The sequence below is a fragment of the Coenobita brevimanus genome, chromosome 1 (genome assembly GCF_032717465.1).
Source record: "Coenobita brevimanus isolate Jiangsu-jjx chromosome 1, ASM3271746v2, whole genome shotgun sequence".
NCBI classification, from domain to species: Eukaryota; Metazoa; Arthropoda; class Malacostraca; order Decapoda; family Coenobitidae; genus Coenobita; species Coenobita brevimanus.
Genome location: NC_136954.1, coordinates 6,662,149 through 6,684,563, shown reverse-complemented (window position 1 = coordinate 6,684,563; position 22,415 = coordinate 6,662,149).

The following is a 22,415-nucleotide window of genomic DNA, read 5'->3' as shown; positions in this document are numbered from 1 at the left end:
GATGAAAACTCAAGAGATTTTGCCTTGTTTCTTGATGTGGTATCCAATAAAAGCGTTAAGTGTTTACTGTGTGGTTTCTTTTTTCTGTTTTTATTCGAGTAATTGTTTTGAATTATATTAATGTCTTTTGCTGCATTTTTCGAGTGTTTTATTTCAGGGGTTCTGTTTCTCGTGGGCTTTTGTTATCATATATTGTTAAGGAGGCTGTTAGTCAACTGGTTTTGTCTGTGTTGTAGGTTGAAAAGGACGAAGAGGGAGGCGGTGTAGTTTGTGATCTGATCCAGTTCATACGTGTTAAGTGAATTAGTTTTCCCGGTTTTTGTTCTTTTTCTGGCTTTTTTGTTTTTTTATACATGTATTTTTTACTTTTCTTAATAGCTGACTTGGTTTTCAGTGTTCTGTTTTCGTGTGCGTCATAAGGAATCTCTCTCTCTCTCTCTCTCTCTAATTATATACTTTTGAACTTTTTTTTTGCGATTTTTATGAGTATATTTTCAGTGATATACTTTTTTCAGCTTTTATCGAGTGACTGAGGTTTCGGTGTTCTGTTGTAATTCTGCCTACGTATACCCTATATACTGAGTAATTTACTAGAACAAACATTCGGTGGTTTGGTGCTTAAAACGCCATAGGCCCGTATATCCTTCCGGTAAGGAGGTTCCCTAACACATCTGCCTTAGCTATTTATTATTGGATATGGGTGGTTAATATCCTTTTGTACGTTCATTATGCACAGAATGACAATATTGGATGGATTTAAGTAGCAGACGAGAACAGTAAGGTGTAACTGACAAAATAAATCACTTAGGTAAAGGTGTTAGGGGCTTCCTCAACCAACGAGAATACCGGCCCACAGTGACAGACTTGCACAGGTTCATTTCTTCACGGGTAAATGCTTGTTGGCCATTTATCATAATGTCGCTGGACTGATAACTTCAATACGATGATATATATATTGCTTTTGATCATGTAATTCAAAGGAAGAAACCTGGTCAGTTGCAACTAGACTTTGGTAGCCTAGCCTCGTGCCCCTACACCTCTAAGAGCATAAAATGGTACTATATTCTTTTCACGCTAACCTGGCCCAAATATTCGTCCTTTTGCAGCTTATTTCACGTAGCTCAGTGGCAGAATAAGACTACTACGACTCTACATCCCTTCCAAAGCAATTTTTAGTGATCAGCATCGTATTCTAACATTAAACTCGTGCTACAACTCAGCACTGAAGGTCAAGTTAGAGTAAAAACAGTAGAGCTGTCGGCTTTCTTTCTTTTTTTTTTTTTTTTTTTTTTGCTAAGTTACCGAAACATAAAGAAAGGGATGACTAGCTTTATCTAGAAAAAAAAAATACAGGGTGGTCCATAAATAGGATTCTCCAAGAAACTCACCTGGTGGTATCTAATGTGTTGGAAGGACGGCTCAGTCTGCCAGTATGGCCGTGGTTGTGGAACTGGGAGCAGGAAATGAATACAAATTTGGAGCAGGAAATGAAAAAATGAAGCAGGGTAGATACTGACAACACTCAGCCGTCCCCACAACGCAAAAGAAATCGCCCAGCGGAGTTTAAGTGCAGTGTTATGTATGAACCACCCTGCATACAACACGAGAAAATAAATCGGGACAGAATACACGAAATAAATCCTCCAAACACTGTATTCAGCTGACTGCATTTTACAGCGGGTCTTAAATCCTGCGACGGTATGGCATCCTACGTTCCCAAAAGTTCACTGGACTATCGTAAGTCTGGCGAGATCGTCCGGTTATCGTAAATCCCGGAAGGTTTAAAAGGTTACGTAAGTCTGCAGGGTTACTGTGAGTGCCGCTGGGTTCAGCAAGTTTCCAGACCACGCCACACCATACCATATTACACAATAACAACACACCACAGTACACCACACTGCACCACACCACATCACCATACCATATCATGCCATACCACACCTCTACTATTACACCACTACTAGCCCACTACACAATACCATACCATACTATACTACGGGACCACACCACACCTCCCCATGTAACACCACAATAACCACACCATCTCTCTCTCTCTCTCTCTCTCTCTCTCTCTCTCCACCAATCCTGCAGCCAGCCAGCGGGACCAGCACTGTTTTCACCGAGTTGCACCGTCGCCAGTGTTTTTCTCTCGCGGTCCAGATAAAGGATGTCACTAGTTAGCGCGAGTTGCAGTTGCAGACGTTGCTGTTTGTTGCATGAGAGAGAGAGAGAGAGAGAGAGAGAGAGAGAGAGAGAGAGAGAGAGAGAGAGAGAGGGGGGGGGGAAGAGAAAAGAGAAGAGAGGAGAGGAGAGGAGAGTTGTCTTGTTAGGTAACGTCTCGTTTGTCAGTCTCACAACTAATCTCACTTTGTTTCCAGGATGCTGCTGTTCCGGAGGTTTCCGACCGTGTGTGCGTGTGTGTGTGTGTGTGTGTGTGTGTAAGACAGACAGACAGACAGAGAAACAGAAAAGAATAAAGCCAAACACACAGCGGGACCTAAGATGATGCGAGTGGGGGCAGCACCAGAATAATACCATCATTTCTTTTCATCGTCTTAGCATGAGACCTAATTCACCTTTCTTGCCGGGTTACTTGTGGATGCGCCGCGTTAATAATCTCGTGCCTTTTGTTTACAGCCAATTTCGACGCTTAAATTATACAAACAATATATAAGAGAAACATAACGTGTGGTATGGCAAATGAACCGCTAAGGAAGAGGTGCTTGTTAACATCCTGTGCCCCCTAGACCTGGAGTACGGGTTTAGGTAGATGATGATGATGATGAAGGTGAGGAAGATGACGATGAAGACGACGACGGCAATGATGATGGTGATGATGATAATGATGGTGATGAATAGGCATAATAAATCGCAAAGAAAAATATGCTATGAAGCTATGAATGTCACCTAGGACTCAAGGATGGAGGGACGTGTATGCACAGACCTCCGGCTGATTGCACTTCCACGCTGCTCCTCTGCCAGAAAGTCCGCCTGATTTGCCAGATTTTGACCCGGAATTTTCGCGCTAGGATTTCAGAGGTCCCGTCTTGGTTCCTCAAACTTTTTCCATGGATTCTTGAGCAGTATATACTTCAAGATTCGGAGGGAAGGATTTCACAGTGTTAAAGCTACTATAGTTTGTCTGTTATTATTATCTGTAGTGAACCGTTAGCCAGATATAAACTCATGTGCAACGATAGTAACCAGAGTTGATGAAAATAATTATGAGCGATATCCCATCACAGAAAATTGTCTGGTTATGGAAATAATAGGGAAGTGCTAGACACAACTCAGGAGTGAAAGCAGTGGAAATGTGTTATCTGAGAGGGCCATGTGGAGTTACTTGGAGAGCCTGATACACAAGTGAAATAAGAATGTGAATGAAAGCGTTGGGAGAAATGCTCTGAGATGGTTATGACATGTGGAGAGGATGGAGAATGAAAGACTGACTAGGAGAGTGTGTGAGGTGGAGGAAGAGAGGGGCAGGAAGAGACCAAGGATGAGATGAAGGAATATATATGCGAGACGACTGCGGAGTTGGAAGGAGGGCAGCCAAATGACTGAGGACAGGACAACGTGGAGGCGATTTGTCTGAGGCCACCCCTTACAATAGTAAGGCGTCTGGCTATGCAAAGATAGTCTGAATAAAAATGGCATCAGCAGGAAAGCACTTTTATCATTTTAGAGAGGGTGGTGTCCGGCGGCAGTAGTAAGGTTATTAACCAGTACAGTTTTGAAGCCTCTGCGTTGCAGGATTTCCCTCCGAGTTTAGCATGAATAAAACACCGAAGAGCTCATACAGCGAAAGGGATGATAGCAGGGTTTGGGGAACGGGCACAATTTTGCTGGTGTGTGTGTGTGTGTGTGTGTGTGTGTGTGTGTGTGTGTGTGTGTGTGTGTGTGTGTGTGTGTGTGTGTGTGTGTGTGTGTGTGTGTGTGTGTTTTCAGAGGGATAGACATCCTAGGAAATGAGCCTAGGATGTCAGGGAAAAATTTTTAGATTTTTTACTTATTTTATTTTATTAATTATATTTACTTTTTAAACACTTAGACGCATTTGATCATATTTGGAAAGTCCTCATTAACTCCATCACTGCTTGACTGCTCCCTTGGGTTACAAAAAATAATAAAAATTAAGAAAACATCATGATATGGTTCGGAATCGTAGGGCAGGGGGCGGAAAGATTCCGAAGCGGAGCCCAGGATACCGGGAGAAAATGCGTTAACTTGTGAAGAAGGCGAGGGTAACGAGATCACGCCAGGACACCCCCTTCACCCCCTCCCCATCTTCCCTAGTGCAGCTCGGTTAAGTTTCTCTTTCTCTCACTCTCTCTCTCTCCCCTGCCCTGCCTACCAACATCACTGTTAGCTGATAAATATTTACCAACTCTTTATACGCGGGTGAGGCGGTGTAGGCAGTCCAGAGATGGTTTACCCTAACATTACCATAAGTCAGCCACGGTCGGCAGTCACAAAGGATCTTATCCACTTCTCTCAACAAACGAGTGACCCTAGTAGTGGGTGAGTCAAAAATGTAATTCGTCTTTCATCTTTTTCACGCTAATATTCACTCTACCTGTATTTTGGTTCTGAATTGTCTGGCAACCGTATAAGAAAAAAAATATATAAACAAATGCAACTTAACCTCGAGAAATCTTAAGAACAAAATCTCTGTCTGGTGTATAATTTTCCGAGGATTCAAGAAGACGTATATCTTGTTGGCTCAGGTCCTCCCGTAACCCTTCTTGCTCAGCGATTTATTCTGTGGAGTAGGGAACCAAACGATATGGTTGGCCCTACTAAGGTGTGTAAGTAAACGTTGTGTGTAGAGTTATGAAGGATCTAAATGTCTGAGGATCGTACAAATGGGAATATGATTGTCTTAGGATCGTCTAGAGGGATCTGATTGTCTCTGAGGATCGTATAAAGAGGGATCTGATTGTCTCTGAAGATCGTATTACGAGGGATCTGACTGTCTTTGAGGATCGTACTGAAGAATCTGACTGTCTCTGAGGTCCGTATAGAGGGATCTGCTTGGTTCTGAGGATCGTATAAACAGGGATCTGATTGTTTATGTGGATGGTATTAAGTAGGATCTCACTACATCTAAGAATCGCAAAAAGAGGGGTCTGAATCTCTCTGCGGATCGTATAAAAATGAATCTGAGTATCTTTGAGGATCGTATTAAAAGGATCTTATTGTCGTTGAAAATTGTAGTATGAGGGATCTGAATGTCTCTGACGATCGTATAGAGATCTGACTGTCTTTGAGGATCATATAAAGAGGATCTGATTGTTTGGGGATCTTATAGAGGATCTAATTGTTTGTGTACCGTATAAAGAGGATCTGATTACTTGGGGATCTTATAGAGGATCTAATTGTTTGTGTACCGTATAAAGAGGATCTGATTGTTTCTGAGGATCGTACAAAGAGGGATCTAATTCCTTGAGGATCGTATAGACTATAGAGCGATCAGACTGTCACAGAGGATTGCATTTTCAGTGGTACTGGAGTTCTCGCAACACCTCTGTCCCAGCGATTTATTTTCAACATTAAGCTTTCGCTTCAATATCCTCGTGTGCTACTAATGTGAACCATGTCAGTCGCAAAATGATAAAACGTACTACGCAAAAACAAGTCGCGAAAGAAGCTGTGCTACGGAGCCTCTAGGACACCTGCAATACGGCCCTGGGCAAAGTGGGTTCCTGAACCGTATTTGGTGCCTTCGTAACACCGCTGCATGTACTATTTATATTGCCTGTTACACTTCCAATGCGTCGTTGTTTGCTACTGCTGCAAACTACCTCTATATTAAAGATACGAAGGACCAATAGAAGAATACCAGAATGTAATATGGAAATTAAACACCTAAGGAATATGGGCATTTTCTTCACTGAACAGGAGGCTTCGTAAAAACCTGTTTCTTTGCGATTTATTTATTTGGATACTTGTTTGATAAGTACATTGTTTAAACATCGATGCAGTTTGTATCTATAAAAAAATAACAGGAGATTAAGAGGTACTGAGCAGAAATACAACGGGATATTTACAGGTATTAAGAAGAAATACAATGGGTTATTAACAGGTACTGAGCATAAATACAACGAGATATAAACAGGTACTAAGCTGAAATATAATTTGATATTAACAGGCACTGAGCAGAAAAACATCAGGGTATTAACAGGTACTAGACAGAAATACACCAGGATATTAAAAGGCACTGAGCAAAAATACAACGGGATTTTAGCATGAACTGAACACAAATACACCAGGATAATAACGGGTACTGAGCAGAATAAAACGCCATGGAAGCAATGTTACGAGAGCTCCAGTCACTTAAAATATGACCTAAGGTGCCACACACGTCAGTAAGAGACTACTCGTGTGCTGCGCCACTGCTTCCCCTCCTTCGTTATTCAAACACTGACCTGTTGTATAAGTAGGAGAGTCCCCCCTGTCCTGCCTCTCTCTCTCTCTCTGCACCTCGACCTTATATTCTGATGTACCACCTTCATCTGTTAACTTTTTTTTAGCTCTCGGGTGTCTGCCCTTTGCTCTCCATCCTTCTTTCCTTCCATTCTCTTCTGCCTTTCTTTCCTTCATTCTGTCCTTGTCCTTCTGCCTACGGGTGACTTTACACTCCCTCTTCTGTCTTTCATTCCTTCATTCTTTCCACTTCCTTCAGCCTGTGGGTGACTACACTGAGTGACAAGCAAAATGGTTTCCTGTGCACCAGGAAACCATTTACTACGCTGGGTAGTAAGCATATAACCAAATTTTGGCGCCTGGTGGTTTAGTGGGTAATTATTGCACTCCAATCGGATTGAGCCGGTGAAGGTTTATATCCAAGGGGTGGTTGGGGTTGATTGCTCATGTAATGCCACTCAGGGATGAGTGAGGATGGTCAATCTCATCTTAAATGTCGGGACCAACTGCCTAGCCCCAGGCTCCTACGCTCCTCATGGGGCAATGTAGGATTAGATGGAGTTTTGTTCTTGTTGCCGCCAAAAGAAATATATTTAGGAAAGTCTCCCCTTCCCCCACTTAACTACACCAGCCGCCCATTTTCTCTTCAGGCTTCCTCGTATCTCGATTAATTATGTCTCACAAGATACATTTAATCGTCAGTAATCTGCAAGATTAAATTACACATCAAAGTATAGACCTTAGTTCAGACTACCTTTTCGCTATGATATATCTACGAGTGTAATTATGCCGCTATAATTTTTTTCACTTTAGTCTGGCGCAGATACTTTTTTCCTTGTGCAGTTTGTGTATCTCCATAGACAGTATTGTGGCTGTACGCTCTTGCCGTAGCACTTCTTCGTGACTAGTACCATATTCTAGTATTAATCTCTTCCAACGACTCAGTATTCAAGATGGGGAGATGGTAATTTTAGGTCAGGTTAAAGAGGATACATTAATACTGTAATTATAGTAAAGAAGAAACTCCTTAACACCTTTTTCTAAGCGATTTATTTTGCTTTTAAAAATCGCCATACCCTGAAAAAATAATGTAAATAAGGACCTTAACCAGCTACATCCAAACATAAATCGCTTAGGAAGAGGCGATATGGAGCGACAAGCCCTTGTCATGGTAGGGGTAATTTAAGGTTTCTTGTCCAGCTATTAACAGACGATCTTATTGAGAGAGAGAGAGAGAGAGAGAGAGAGAGAGAGAGAGAGAGAGAGAGAGGTAGTAATAAAGAACAAAAATAAAACAATAATAAGGGAAAAAGAAAGCGACAGCGAGAATAAAGCTGCTAGAGAGAGCTGTAAGGAGAGAGGCGGCGGGGTGGGAGGTTGGGGCACACAGGGTTTACGTTAGGGTAAACCAGCTCTGGCCTGCCTACACCGCCTCACCGGTATATGAAGAGTTGGTAAATATTTTTCAACTAACAGTGTTGTTGGTAGGCAGGGGAAAGTAATGGAGGGCAGGGGATAGGCACGAGAGAGAGAGTAAATGCCGTCACCACTGGCCCTTTCAAGGTAGGGGTTACTCTAGTGCCCTGTTCCAGCTGACAGAACGACTTGATTCCCCTGAGTCATAAGTCATGGTCGAGTTCACTATGAGGGCGTACTGAGTTCATTTTTTTCTTTTTCCCTTCAGCCGATTTTACTTAATTCACGTAAGACATCCAATACCGAGGGAGTTAGTGATGGTTCTTTCTAAACTCTCTAGTATCAAAAATCTCTGCTGATAAAATAATAATAATAATAATAATAATAATGATAACAAGCAAAATAAATACGGTAAATAAATTGTTTTCAGGTAGCAAAAGTGAAATCAAGAGGCGCATTTCGTCGACAAGATAACCAGCGTCGCGCCATGAACCGGCCAAAAGGGTGGGGAAGACAATGGGCGTGACGAGCAAAGGCGTGGGCGGGATGGACGTGGAAGAAGGTGGGGATGGGACTGGGGCAGCGATGCATACGTTGTGAAAATGTCTGCTGTAGGTTTAGTGAGTGCAATAAAAGTGTATTTCAAAGTTGCCTCACACACACACACACACACACACACACACACACAAGCATCAAGCAAGTGGGGACAAAAAAAAATAAAGGGGAGGTATGACTGAAGGGTGGGGGAGGGTCCATGAGAGAATACATTGCAGAATTGGGAGTTGTAGAGTTAAAGGCTTGAATAGAGAATAATTTTAAAGTTATTATTCAACAAACAGCCTACAAGAACAAGATATACTCGATTTGCTCTCATATACCTTGCGTCTTGCAACTGAGATAAAAATAAATCACTGGAATCAAGGTGTCAAGGGTTGATAGCAAATTAGCCAAGAAACAATTAAACCGAGCCAATCCTCGGATTCCAGGATGGAGATTTGCGATTATAGGAGGATTAGTGCCGGGAGGAGGAGGAGGAGGAGGAGGAGGAGGAGGAGGAGGTGGTGGTGGTGGTGGTGGTGGTGGTGGTGGTGGAGAAAAAGATGGATGCGGATAAGGAGGACGAAGATTGGAGATAAGATTAATACGATATGAAAAAGGAGAACGAGGAAGGAAAGAGGGAACAGACGAAGAAAGAAGGAAGAGGAAATGTACAGCGATAAGGGAGGAGAAGAAAGACACGGAAGAATGGGAAGAATGGAAAGAAATGAAGGAGGAAAGAAAGAGAGGAAAGAAGCTAAGAGTGAGTAAAAGCAGCCCGAATGTGCTAATATCGTCACCATTACCTTTTCCATGGTGGTGACAACTTGATTATAATATTTCATCAAACACTACACTATTTATCCAGCTGAGTGGATCATAGGAGCCTTACTATAAACACTGAATGGTACCGCTGATCTTCTCATGATCGGGGTAACTTGCTCATTCCTTTCAATTTTACGACAGAAAGATGAATTTGTATGTCTCATCCTTTCACTTTTTGCAGCCTCTCTCCCCTCTCCGAGTTCCATTAAAGTCTTCCCTTCTTTCTTGCCAATCTCTTCCCCATCTTCTGTTTGCATGTTTGTTCTATCGTTGCTATTTCTCAATCCAATCTCCCCTCCCCTTTCACCATCGCCCTTTTTTTTCCTTAGTCTTTTCCCGTTCCCAGCTCCTCTCACGTCCTCCTTTCCTAATTCCCCGTTTCATCTCTCATTTCTCCAGTTTCATTTTCCAGACGTTCTTCCTTTTTTATCGTTCCGGCTCCCTGATCTTTTGGATTTTCAATTACGTCTCTGTTTCTCATCGTATTTTTGAGTTCTAAGTCTCCCTTAATTCCCAGTTTTATCTTTTTCCTTCTCTTTTTCCAACCCCCTTTTTCTCCAGTTCCGTCCACGTTCTCCCTCTTCCCTCCTCCCCCAGCAGACACTCAGCACTGCTCAAGATTCTCCCATTGCCTCAGAATCCTTAGATCAGGGTTGTCTAAATTCTGTTAGCTCGTCCGCCCTCAGATCCAATGCATTCCCACCCAAGAACCCATTTTGATTCATAACATATTCCATAATTCATCAACGTATATAATTTTAGTGCCACTAATAAAACAGTCTTTACCAAACAACAGGTGGTGCTCAAAAAACAAAGTAGTGGATATTCTTTAAGATCAGACAAAACATAAATAGAATCAAACCCACAATTATCGACATTCAGATACTGGCAGACGTCGGTAAGCAATATATAAACCACTACTGTATCCTACAAACCGTTGAGGCATTTGCATCCCCGGTTGGGCACACCCTTGCCTTAGAGGTTTGTGTACAGGCGGCATCAAAAGTCGTGTCACCTCTCCTGCGTCTTTTTCCCTGGTGAATGAAACTCAGTGTGGTAAACCCGACTCTGAAGACACTGATCTGTGGCCAAATACAAAGATCAGTGTCGGCTGCTGTGGATTCAATTTACTTATTTTCAAAGCCCGTGGAGAGAAAAACAGGAGGGATAACATGACTTGATGCCGACTGTACAAACAAGAGGGATGATATGACTTTTGATGCCTACTGTACATCTTTATTATTCTAGAGAAGGGAAAGAAGTTGTATGTGGCTTTCATGGATTTGGAGAAAACATATGACAGGGTGGACAGACAATGATTGTGGAAAGTGTTAAGAATATATGGAGTAGAAGGGAAGTTGTTGCATGCTGTGAAGAGTATGTATGATGGTGTTAAGGCTGCAGTGCGTGTGGGGGGTGAACTGAGTCAATTTTTCTCTTTGAAGGTTGGGTTGAAACAGGGATGTGTCATGCCTCCATGGTTGTTCAATCTGTACATGGATAGGGTAATAAAGGAGGTACGTACAAGGTAAGGTAGTGGATGTTGGAGTGGCCCTGGTGAGAGAGGGTAGTGTTTGGAAACTCCCTGTACTGTTGTTTGCAGATGATACTGTGTTGTTGAGTGAAGACGAAGGGGAGCTGCAAGGCTTGGTGGATGAGTTTGGGAGAGTGTGTAAGAAACGGAATCTAAAGGTGAATGTAGGGAAGAGTAAAGTGATGGTCTTTGAGAGAGGTGAAGTCAATGAATGTACAGTTAGGTTGGATGGTGAGGAAATGGAAAATGTGAGTACTTTTAAGTACCTGGGTAGTGTGATGAGTAAGGATGGACGTTTGGAGGGTGTGAAGTGCTTGAGAAGGTGCAGCGGAGAAGAAAGGTTGCTGGTTCCTTGAAAGCAGTGATAAGAAACAGGGAAGTTAGCATGGAAGTGAAAAAGTTACTACATGACAGTATTGTGATACCAATTCTAACGTATGGAAGTGAAGCTTGGACGTTGTTGGAAGGACACAAGTCAAGAGTGAGAGCAGTGGAAATGAGTTATTGAAGTGGGGCCTGTGGAGTCACGTGGAGAGACAGGCTGACAAATGAGGATATAAAGGAGCGTTGTGGTGTGGATGTGGATGTGATAGGATGCGTTAGGAGGAACACACTGAGGTGGTTTGGCCATGTGGAGAGGATGAAGGGTGAGAGACTGACGAGGAGTGTATGTGAGTGAGGTGGAAGGGGGGAGAGGGAGACCAAGGATGAGATGGAGGGATGGGGTGAAGGGTATATGAGAGAGGGGGGTATGAGTTGGGAGCAGGGCAGTGAAATGGCGGGGGACAGGGCGACGTGGAGGCGATTTGTTTGTGGCCACCCCGTACGGGATTGAGGCGTCTGGCAATAGATAGATAGATCGATATTCTTGGTCGCACTCTTGGTGGCGTTGGAGATCTCGTAACTGTTCCGCTTTGGCGATTTATGCTGCATGTAACAGCTCAATATAACCGTATGATATAAACACTGTCGATATTAATACTATACAAATAACATACAGGCGGAAGTTACTGTGTTAAGGTTCAAAATAAATCGATAAGGAATAGAAGGTAAGAAGCCTCCAAAATCATGCTGAGTATGGACCAAAAGACTTGTTTATCATTTGCCCTTACCTTCCCAGTTTCAGTTTCAGTTTCTCTCTCTCTCTCTCTCTCTCTCTCTCTCTCTCTCTCTCTCTCTCTCTCTCTCTCTCAGTTCCGTCCACGTCCTCCCTTCTTACCTTCTCGCCTCCCCAGCGGTCACACTCCCTCCTTAACAGTGTTCCAGGGGATGTAAAAGTTTAATCCTCACGCCTTGGAAACCTAATTTTGTTTTCGACTGTATTTCCCACACTCTTCGTTTCGATCTGTCTGGAGGTCACGTATGAAGACAAGAGGGAAGGAGGAGGGGGAAGAGAGGAGGAGGAAAAGGAGGGAAGAAAATGAAGGAGAGGAATTGAAGGGAGGAGGTGAGAAAAAGAAGAGAAAGGAAAGGGGGAAATAAGGAAGAAGAGAAAGGAAAGAGAGAAATGAAGAAGAAAATGAAAAGAAGAAGGATGAAGGGATCGGAGGAAGTGAACAGGGGTAAAAGAAGTTAATGGAAGGGAGAGAAGAAGGATAAGGTGTACAGGACAAAGGAAAGCAAACAGCAACAAACCTAATGGTCCTTTCGAGGCTGCTTGTTACAGAGAAGACTATCACTATGATATTTAATTCTACTAGTTGAAGGTAAGGATGGTAGAGCAAGAAGGCTCTCCACGATAAGAACAAAGGGAGGGAGGTGGATAAGTGGAAGGGGAGAGACGGAGGATAAGGGAAGGGAAACAAAAAAATAGAAAGAGAGGGAGGCTAGGGGATTGTGGAAAAAAGAAAGAGAGAGGGAGGATAAGAAAATGTGGAAAAAAGAGAGAAGGAGGATAAGGGAATGGAGGAAAAAAAGAGAGAGGGAGGATAAGAAAATGTGGAAAAAAGAGAGAGAGAGAGGGAGGATAAGGGAATGGGGAAAAAAAGAGAGAGGGAGGACAAGGGAATGGGGAAAAAAGGAAGAGAGAGGGAGGATAAGAGAATATGGAAAAAAGAGAGAGGGAGGATAAGGGAATAGGGAAAAAAGAAGGAGAGAGAGCGGGGAAGACTGGAAAAAAAAAAAAAGGGAGATCGTAAGAAGGGGTGATGAGAAAGGAAAGAAGGGGGGGGAAGTGAGAAGGGAGGGAGTAGGTAGAAAGATGATGATGAAAGAAGAGAAACGGAGGAGGAGAGAAAAGATAAGAAGATAGAGAGAAGCGGAGTGCAGGGAGGAGGCTGAAGAAGAGTAGAGGACTGATACCTACTTCAGGGATTTAGCGATGACAGTACGGCGGGACGGCTACCCCTACCCATCAAACACTACAGCCAAAGGGGGCAGAAAGCAGGGGGGACAGGGGAAGAATTAGCCGATGAGGAAGAGAATTTCAGTGGGAGAAACAAGTGTGGGGTCTGATACTTACGTGGGAGGTATTCTGGGGGCAAGGGACAATGGAAGGAAGGAGGGGGACGGGGCAAGAATTGGTTGATGAGGAAAAGAACTTTAGTGGAAGGAACAAGTGTCATGACTTAACCTAACACAGGACGGCAGCATTTTATGAGCAAGGAACAATTACACTTATCATGAAGGTGGGATTGCGAAGACAACCACCCAAACATTACCCCAAACAGCGACACACAAAAGTAATATTTACATCCACGTCCCTATTTCAGTTCTAGGTACGAACACATTGACGTAAAGGAGACCCTACCCAATGGTCCGTGTTTGGCCCAGGAATCGAACCCAGATCCTCTCAATAACAAGGCAGGCTTGTTACCTACTATACCGCCGCCACCCACAAAACGGAATGGAAAGTGTGAATGAAGAGAGGACAGGAAAATGGGTGTTAGGGGTGTAATGAGAGAGAGAGAGAGAGAGAGAGAGAGAGAGAGAGAGAGAGAGAGAGAGAGAGAGAGAGAGTTCCTGAAGACTAAAAGATAATTACAAGTGACAGATGAAGGTGTCAGATAGGAAAGGGTGAGATAATGCCGGATTAATTTGCTGAAAAGACCCATTAGCTCGTATAGACTGCATTAATTATTTACTGGTGAACATGCCAGAGAGAGAGAGAGAGAGAGAGAGAGAGAGAGAGAGAGAGAGAGAGGTGCGCAGGTAGACAAGTAAACAAATATTAGGAGATCCTTTCAATCACAGCAAAATTTTCATTACAACCGCACTATCTAAGCAAGAGAGCGTGGTATGTTTTGCTCGACCTGTGTGTGTGTGTGTGTGTGTGTGTGTGTGTGTTTTCCACCCTCCACGATCATTTAGTATGTAAATTTCGATCCAATATTGCTATCCAGAGAGGCAGACTGCCATTCTACACTTAAATGTACTAGAATCCATAGGTGATGTGGGAGTGGCTATTACCGTTCTTGTTATTCTCTCTCTCTCTCTCTCTCTCTCTCTCTCTCTCTCTCTCTCTCTCTTCCCACCACCAGAGTTCATTCAGTATGCAATGTCTGATCCAATAAAGCCATCAAGGGAAGCAGGCCGGTCATCAATCTTTAAATGTACAGTTGGCATCAATAGTTCTGTCGTCCCTCCTGGTCTTCTCTACATAGGCTCTGAAAATAAGTATGTTAAATCCACAGCGACCCACAACGGACATTAAATTCGACCACAGATCAGTAACATAAGTGTCGGCTGCCACGGATTCACCACACTGATTTTCATACACCATGGAAAAAGAAGCAGAAGAACGACAGTACTTTTGATGCCGACTGTACAGTACCTGACCATGGTAGCCTAGCCTCGGGCCCCTACACCATGAATGGAGTAATAATTATGTATCTGGCTGTTATCGTCTCATTAACCAGCTTCCCAGATCATGCAACATGTAAATTCATGGGAACCTGCCCCGGAACTCCCTGCATAGATACGGGCGTGCCAGTCGGAGTTCTGGACCAGTCACTCCAGCCAGGCGAAGAACGTGGATATAAAATTTCACATACCTAATGACGTCAAAGATCAGTAGGGTTGTATTCATAAAGTGTCCTGAGCTTAAAGGCTTGTATTTATAAAGTCTCCTAAGGTTAAGTTATGCATTGGACTGACGAGATGAAGTCGAGGGTCAGTGAGGTCGTATTTATCAAACTTGTTGAGTCTACGGGACGATCATCTATCTATTTTTTTTTTTTATGTGTTTGACTCAGGGTATAGGCTTCACAGCCTGCTATCAAGGCCCAGCAGTCCTCTTACATACCATACACCTCTACATGTCACCACTTCGGCGCTAACATCCACCGTCCATATTGAATACATGCTAGGGCTGTCTCATACAGGACTGGTGTATTGGTATTAGCGGGGGTATTTTTACGACATGTCGGCGGGTCTTCTGGTAGATCAGTAAAGCCTGATTTAATGAAATTCAAATCCTTAAACTGTTCCCTGCCCCAGCTGGGATTTGAACTGGGTCCATTAGGACCGCACGCCACCTCTCTACCGATTGAGCCACCGCCTCCCCTATCTATATCTATCTATTTTTTTAAATATACATATATGTTTTTGTATATATGTATTGTATAATACGTATATATTGTATATATTTTACATATACAGTAACAGGAATTATAAGTATACATAATAATGCACAATAAACTGTATGACACCAGGTATACAGGCTATGTTTGTCTTCACTCATTCTGTTACCAAACACTTCACAATCAAAAACAGCCTGTGATAATAGTGAACTGTTATGGAAATTGTTTATTCTGTAAAACTGATTCAAAACCTAATAGTAAATACTTCAACAAGTATGCAGCAGATTGCCTGTTGATAAATTTTATGTTCACACACACGGCTACTACGCAATTCATAACTAGAATGGATTAAGTGAAAAAATGTGACAAATTACCGGGATTTCTTCATTAGTACTTATTGCTATTGAGGCTCCATCAAATAAACTGCTTAGGATCCTTAATAAATGAGAGTTTGGCCATCAGAGACATCAGGATCCTTTATAAATACGCCAGGAGAGTGGGGACACCAGTGGAGTCGGCCAGTGGATGAGTTAGGTCGTGCAATCTCAAGGCAACGAGAGGCAAAGTTGCAACGGGGCAGGAGTTGCTGCAAGATTTCTATCAATCTTTTTATATATCAGGTCCACATTACGATTAGCCTATATTGCTACCTATTAAACCCTTTCTGTAACAAGCCTACATAGTGTCTTTTTTTATAGGAAATATTGAAAAAAAAAAAAAGCTATATTATCCCCCTGTGTATGATCACGTGTCATTTCCTAATACTCGTGCAGTCACCATTTGTTTATATTCAGATGAGGGAAGACTTTCTTTAATTGGAAGGAGGATTTAAAGACAGCCTTCATTAGCACCTTCACGACGATAGGCCTCCCTAAAGCTCAGCAATCACGCGAGGTCAACAGGAATATAATGAGGAAGGCGTCACGGTGGGAGGGGACGGTTCAATCTGCCAGCGACGAGACGGAAAGTTGGAGGAAGAGGTTGCCCAGCCTCGCAGAGGTAGATGGACCGTATTAACTGTCTCTTATCTGGCTGACTCCTCAATATCCCCTTATATATTATTAAGGCAAACTATGTCGATATTAATGATATATATATATATCAAAGAAGAGGAAGCTGTTATCCCTAACCTCAAGAAGATTTATGAATACTGACCCTTGACTCAAGAATTTTTATGAATACACTCTCTAAACTCAAGAAAGTTTAAGAATACGGTCCCTAAGCTGAAGAAAGTTTAAGAATACGGTCCCTAAGCTCAAAAAAGTTTACGAATACGGCTCCAATCTGAAGGGGTCGGGCAAGAAACAACTCCAGCCAGTCTCGTCAGCGAAGGAAACTGCTCCCTTTGACTATCGCTTTAGGAAAAGATGAAGCTGAGTTTGGATTCGTTTGGGGGAAGTCGGCGCATCTACCCGTAGTAAAGGCAGGCTTCCTCGCCATGCTGGTAGTTCCCATACTTTTGTACGACCCGGTTCCTGCCTCTGGACCCCTCCTACCCAATGCATTCGTGGAAAATGTTGGTGGTGGTGGTGGTAGAAAAAAAAACCTTGGGATGTTGTTGGTGTTGCTGATCATAAAGATGATGATGATGATAAGTACTGTCGTAGATATTTCGCCATGACTCCCAAAAGTTACAGCATACACTTTGCAAAATCAATTTTATGTGCGACGACGACGACGATGATGATGATGCAGATGCTTCCTCCCGTTTGGAGCCGAGGATCAATAAGGCGACGCAGGAGGAGCAGGAGGGCTGGTGACAGCTTTCATTCCTGCTGTTCTTCGTTTTAAAATCAATCGCCGTCACGCGCTGACTGACGCTGCGTCCAAGTGTTCCTGCAACTTGGTTAAACTTGGCGTCACAGTCAAGTGCTCGCCCAAGTGACTCAGCCAACCATCTGCGACTGGCATTAATAAATTCTCCTCTAACTCGGTACACACGGCCACGATTTCTTAGCTTGAAATAAATCGTCTGCCGTTAGATGGAACAAATATACAGTTCTTCAGTCTCTCAAAAATGTTGATGTTTGACAAACTTGTACTTTTTGGCAGTAGTGGGTATGTGAGCAAAAAAATAAATAAAAAAATAAAAAAATACAGCAGCCGGAATACTGTTCTTATCACACTTCACAGCCGAAGCAAGAACTTATCGACGTCGATAAACGAATTTTGCTTAGTACAGGATAGCGTTATACGATTTTGCTAATCTCAAGGAAACCTACTACTACTACTGCTACCACAGTACTACTACTACGACTACGACTACTACTACTAATAATAATAATGTTGGGAGTAGACTGTAGCACCAGTCGAGCAGGGCAGTACTCCCGAGGTGGATGGAAAGCTGATGACAGGGAGTGCTGAAGCTCCCGTTTCATCAGCCCTCAGGACTAGTTCCTGACCATCCCCCTTTGCTGAACTTTTTCAGTGTCTCAGTTACACAGAGAGTAGGCCATCATGCTCTCCAATACAAATTTCTCTATCTACACCAAACTACATGCACAGTACACACTACACTTCCTATTCAAAATTTAACTAAAATGCCGTGTCTTCACCAAGCCTCGGAGTCCCCAAGGGGGGGACCATAAATGCCCCCACCATCCGCCCCTCTCCCGGTGATGACTCGAGGTGCCTGGAACCACTGTCTGACTCTCTTCTTCTTCATTTCTGCAACATTCGCGGCCTTTCCTCTAACTTTCGCTCTGTTGAGCACCACCTCTCCTCCTCTAAACCTCACCTTCTTTTTCTAACGGAGACTCAGCTGTCTGAGGCAACTGACAGCAAACCCTTTTCTGTATCCTCCTACTTTCTCTATACTCATTTCAAAGCCAAAGGTGGCTGTTGTGTATATATACGCAACGACTTATCTTGCTCTCGTGTTCCTGAACTCGATTCTTCTGAATTCTCTACACTCTGGCTTCGGCTTTCCTGTCATTCTCTGACTAAATATATCTGTGCTGTTTACTTATCCCCTAATTCTACTGACTATCAAAAATTCTTCGACTATCTTACTTCTATGATGGAACACATTCTATCCATTTCTCCTTTCTCTGAAATATCCATTCTAGGAGATTTCAATGTTCACCACCACCTTTGGCTCTCCTCTCCTTTCACGGATCCACCTGGTGAACAAGCCTACATCTTTTCTATCCTCAGTGACCTAGAGCAGCTTGTACAGCACCCTACCCGTATCCCTGACCGCCTTGGAGAGAGCTCCAACATACTTGACCTCTTCCTCACAACTAATCCTTCTGCTTACTCTGTTAATCTTTTCTCTCCGTTGGGCTCCTCCGATCACAACCTTATTACCTTAACCTGTCCTATCACTCCGGTACAGCCTGTGGACCCTCCAGGGAAACGTCGTCTGTGGCATTTTGGAGCCACGGACTGGGAGGCCCTCAGGCAGTACTTCATTGATTTTCCCTGGAATGATTATTGCTTCCGTGGCCGGGAGCCATCTGAGTGTGCCTTGCGCATTACGGAGGTTATTCTCTCGGGCATGGAAGCATATATTCCTTTCTCATATCCTTTGACTAACGCAAGAAAGCCTTGGTTTAATCAAGCTTGTTCTAATGCTGTCCGCAACAAGGAGAGGGCCTACAAAAGGTACCAGAGCCAACTCACCCCTGAATCACATCATCTTTACATTTCTGCCCGGAATCGTGTTAAGTCTGTTTTTCGCTCTACTAAAAATAATTTCATCCATACTAAATGCTCTCAACTCTCCAACTCGAATTCTTCCCGCTCCTCCTGGCACCTTGCCAAAAATCTTTCTAACAACTTTACCTCATCATCCTTCCCTCCTCTTTTCTACTCTGATGGTTCTGTAGCTATTTCTTCTACTGATAAAGCAGATCTCTTCGCACAGACTTTCTCCTCCAATTCCACCTTAGACGATTCCGGTGCTGTTCCTCCATCACTTACCCCCTCTGACTTCCTCATGGCTGACATTAAAATTTCTTCAGTTGATGCATTTTCTGCCATCACTGGCCTCAGTACTAACAAGGCATATGGGCCTGATGGAGTCCCTCCTGTTGTTCTCAAGAACTGTGCTTCTGTGCTTACACCCTGCCTAGGCAAACTCTTTCGCCTTTGTCTGTCAACTTGTACCTTTCCTTCTTGCTGGAAGTTTGCTCTCATTCAGCCAGTCCCAAAGAAGGGTGACCACTCCCAACCCTCCAACTATCGTCCAATTGCTTTAACATCCTGTATTTCAAAAGTTTTTGAGTCAATTCTCAATAGAAAAATTTTAAGGCATCTTTCCTATCACAACCTTCTTTCTGATCGTCAGTACGGGTTCCGTCAGGGACGCTTCACTGGCGATCTTCTCACCTACCTTTCAGACTCCTGGTCATCCTCCTTTCGGGACTTTGGCGAAAGCTTTGCCATTGCACTTTACATCTCAAAGGCTTTCGATTGACTCTGGCATAAATCTTTAATTTCCAAACTGCCCTCCTACGGTTTCTATCCTTCTATCTGTGCCTTCATCGCTAGCTTCCTTTCTGGTCGTTCTATAGCCGCTGTTGTAGACGGCCATCGTTCGTCTCCTAGATCTATCAACAGTGGTGTTCCTCAGGGCTCTGTCCTTTCACCAACTCTCTTCCTTTCATTCATCAATGACCTTCGAAGCTGTACATCTAACCCTATCCACTCATACACTGATGACTCCACCCTTCACCTTTCCATTCGGTTCCCGCAATGCCCATCTCAACAGTTACTTCAACAAACAAGGGATGAGGCTATGGCACACCTAATGTCTGACTTGGCTCGTATCTCTGACTGGGGTAAAAATAATATGGTTGTTTTTAATGCATCTAAGACTCAGTTCTTACACCTATCAACCCAACAAAATCTTCCAAAGGTATACCCACTAATGTTTAATAATATTCAGCTTAATCCTCCACCATCCTTGAACATGCTTGGGGTTTCAGTTACTCGGGACTTATCTTGGAAAGATCATATTACATCTCTTGTAAAATCTGCTTCCAAGAGACTGGGTGTGCTAAGCCGACTCCGTTCTTTCTTTACCCCTGCACAATTGTTGACTCTATACAGGGGTTTTATCCGCCCCTGTGTGGAGTACAACTCTCATGTGTGGGGAGGCTCCCCACATACAGCTCTTCTCAATAGGGTGGAGTCAAAGGCTTTTCGTCTCATTAACTCTCCTCCTCTTACTGACTCCCTTCAGCCTCTGTCTCTTCGCCGCACTGTTGCATCTTTATCTCTTTTCTATTGCTACTTTAATGGTCACTGCTCCTCTGAACTGTCTGCTTGCATTCCTCCACCTCTACGACGGGCGCGTAGCACCCGTCTGGCAGCAAACTCTCATCCCTATTCTGTCCAACTCTCTAATGCAAGAGATAACCGTTACTCCCAGTCTTTCATTTATGCAACAGGTCAGCTCTGGAACTGTCTCCCTCTGTCTGTATTTCCTGCTGCCTATGATCTCCAGTCTTTCAAACGCAGTGTGTCCAGGTATCTCAAAATGATCGGATCTTGAATTTGGCTCTCTATTGTATTTTGTTTTTCTCTTGGAGGGAACTGTTACTGCGGGCTCATGGCCTTTGGTTCCTTCTTTCTCGCATAAAAAAAAAAAAAAAATACGCCACCACAAGACTGTCTTATTCAGCTGACGAGCATCTACTAGAACTCAATAAATGCTATAATCTTCATAAATATTTTCATTGAGTCCAAAACCCAATTCCTACGTCATGCCACCAGCCAAAACCTTTCACAGTAAAATATAGTAATATTCAACAGTCCAAAACAAACACCTTCACCGTCCCTTGATATCATGGGGATAACTTTCTCTGGAGACATATTACGGAAAAATTTCATTACGTCCCTTCTAAAATCGGCTTCCCGGAGACTAGGTGTGGTAAACCAACTCCGTACGTTCTTTATCCCAGCGAAAATGCTGACTTTACGCAGTGGATATTATACAACCTAATAAGGGATATTGCTTTTCCATGTGAGGGAGTTCCACCGACATGCAGCTCTTCTCAGCAGGGTGGAAAGTAAAGATTTTCGTCTCATCACCTCTCTCTCTCTCTCTCTCTCTCTCTCTCTCTCCCCGCCAGTGTTGTATCTCTTTCCCTCATTTAAAGTTATTTCAATGACCACTGTTCACCAAAACTGCTTACGTTCATCCCTCCCTGATTACCACAAGCTCTCTCATATTCAATACTCGCATTCTTCACGTATGCAAATGGCTATCTCTATAGCCGTCTTTATCTGATTTTCCCTCTCAAGTCTTCTTAACGCAACAAGTCTAGGCATTCTGGAAAAAAAAAAATACATCTTGATTTTTACACTATGTTGTCCAGTCTTCCCATGAAAGAGCATTTTTTTTTTTCCATTCTAAGTTTCCAGTTTTTGTTTTGTTTTCATATAACGAAACAATTTTCCGTGTCACTCAGTGCTGTCACCAGAAGTCACAAGAAGGCAGCACTACATCGAGTGACTGGATGGTGGGCGCCCCAACTTATTTACATTTCCATTAACTCCTTCAGTCCCAAGACGTACTTTTTAATGCAATCTTGCTATACACAGGTGATTTTATTCTGCGAAGCACGGTCTTTTCGAACTATAGGAGTTTGACAGAGTTCTCATTAAAATCTACATTAACAGATGATTATCATAAAAAAAAAAATCAAGAATAGATGTTTGTCATAATAAAATCAATAACCGATGTTTGCCGTAAGGTTAAAAGTATTAATAATAGATATCTGTCGTAAGGTAAAAAAAAAAAAAATCAGTAATAGATGTTTGTCATAATCAATAACAGATAGCCTATATATCGTAAGAAAAAAAAAAATCAATAACATGTTTTTCGTAAAGAAAAAAATCGTCTGAAAGTAGCAATTTAAACAATACTCTCTTTACCCTAACTTGGTCAAAAATTGCCATCTGCCTATTGACAGTACTAAGGTGTAGTGGTAACAAGGGATTTACACTAGAATATGGCGCTAGTCACGAAGAAGTGCTTCGGAAAGGATGTAAACTCGTGGTATTGTCATTTTTTCTCAATGCGCTGCATGATATAAGGTGCAAAAGGACGAAAATCTTGGCCACGTTGACGAGAGACAGACAGACAGACAGACAGACAGACAGTTACTGAAGACCAAAACACAATTACAAGTGACAGATGCAGGCGT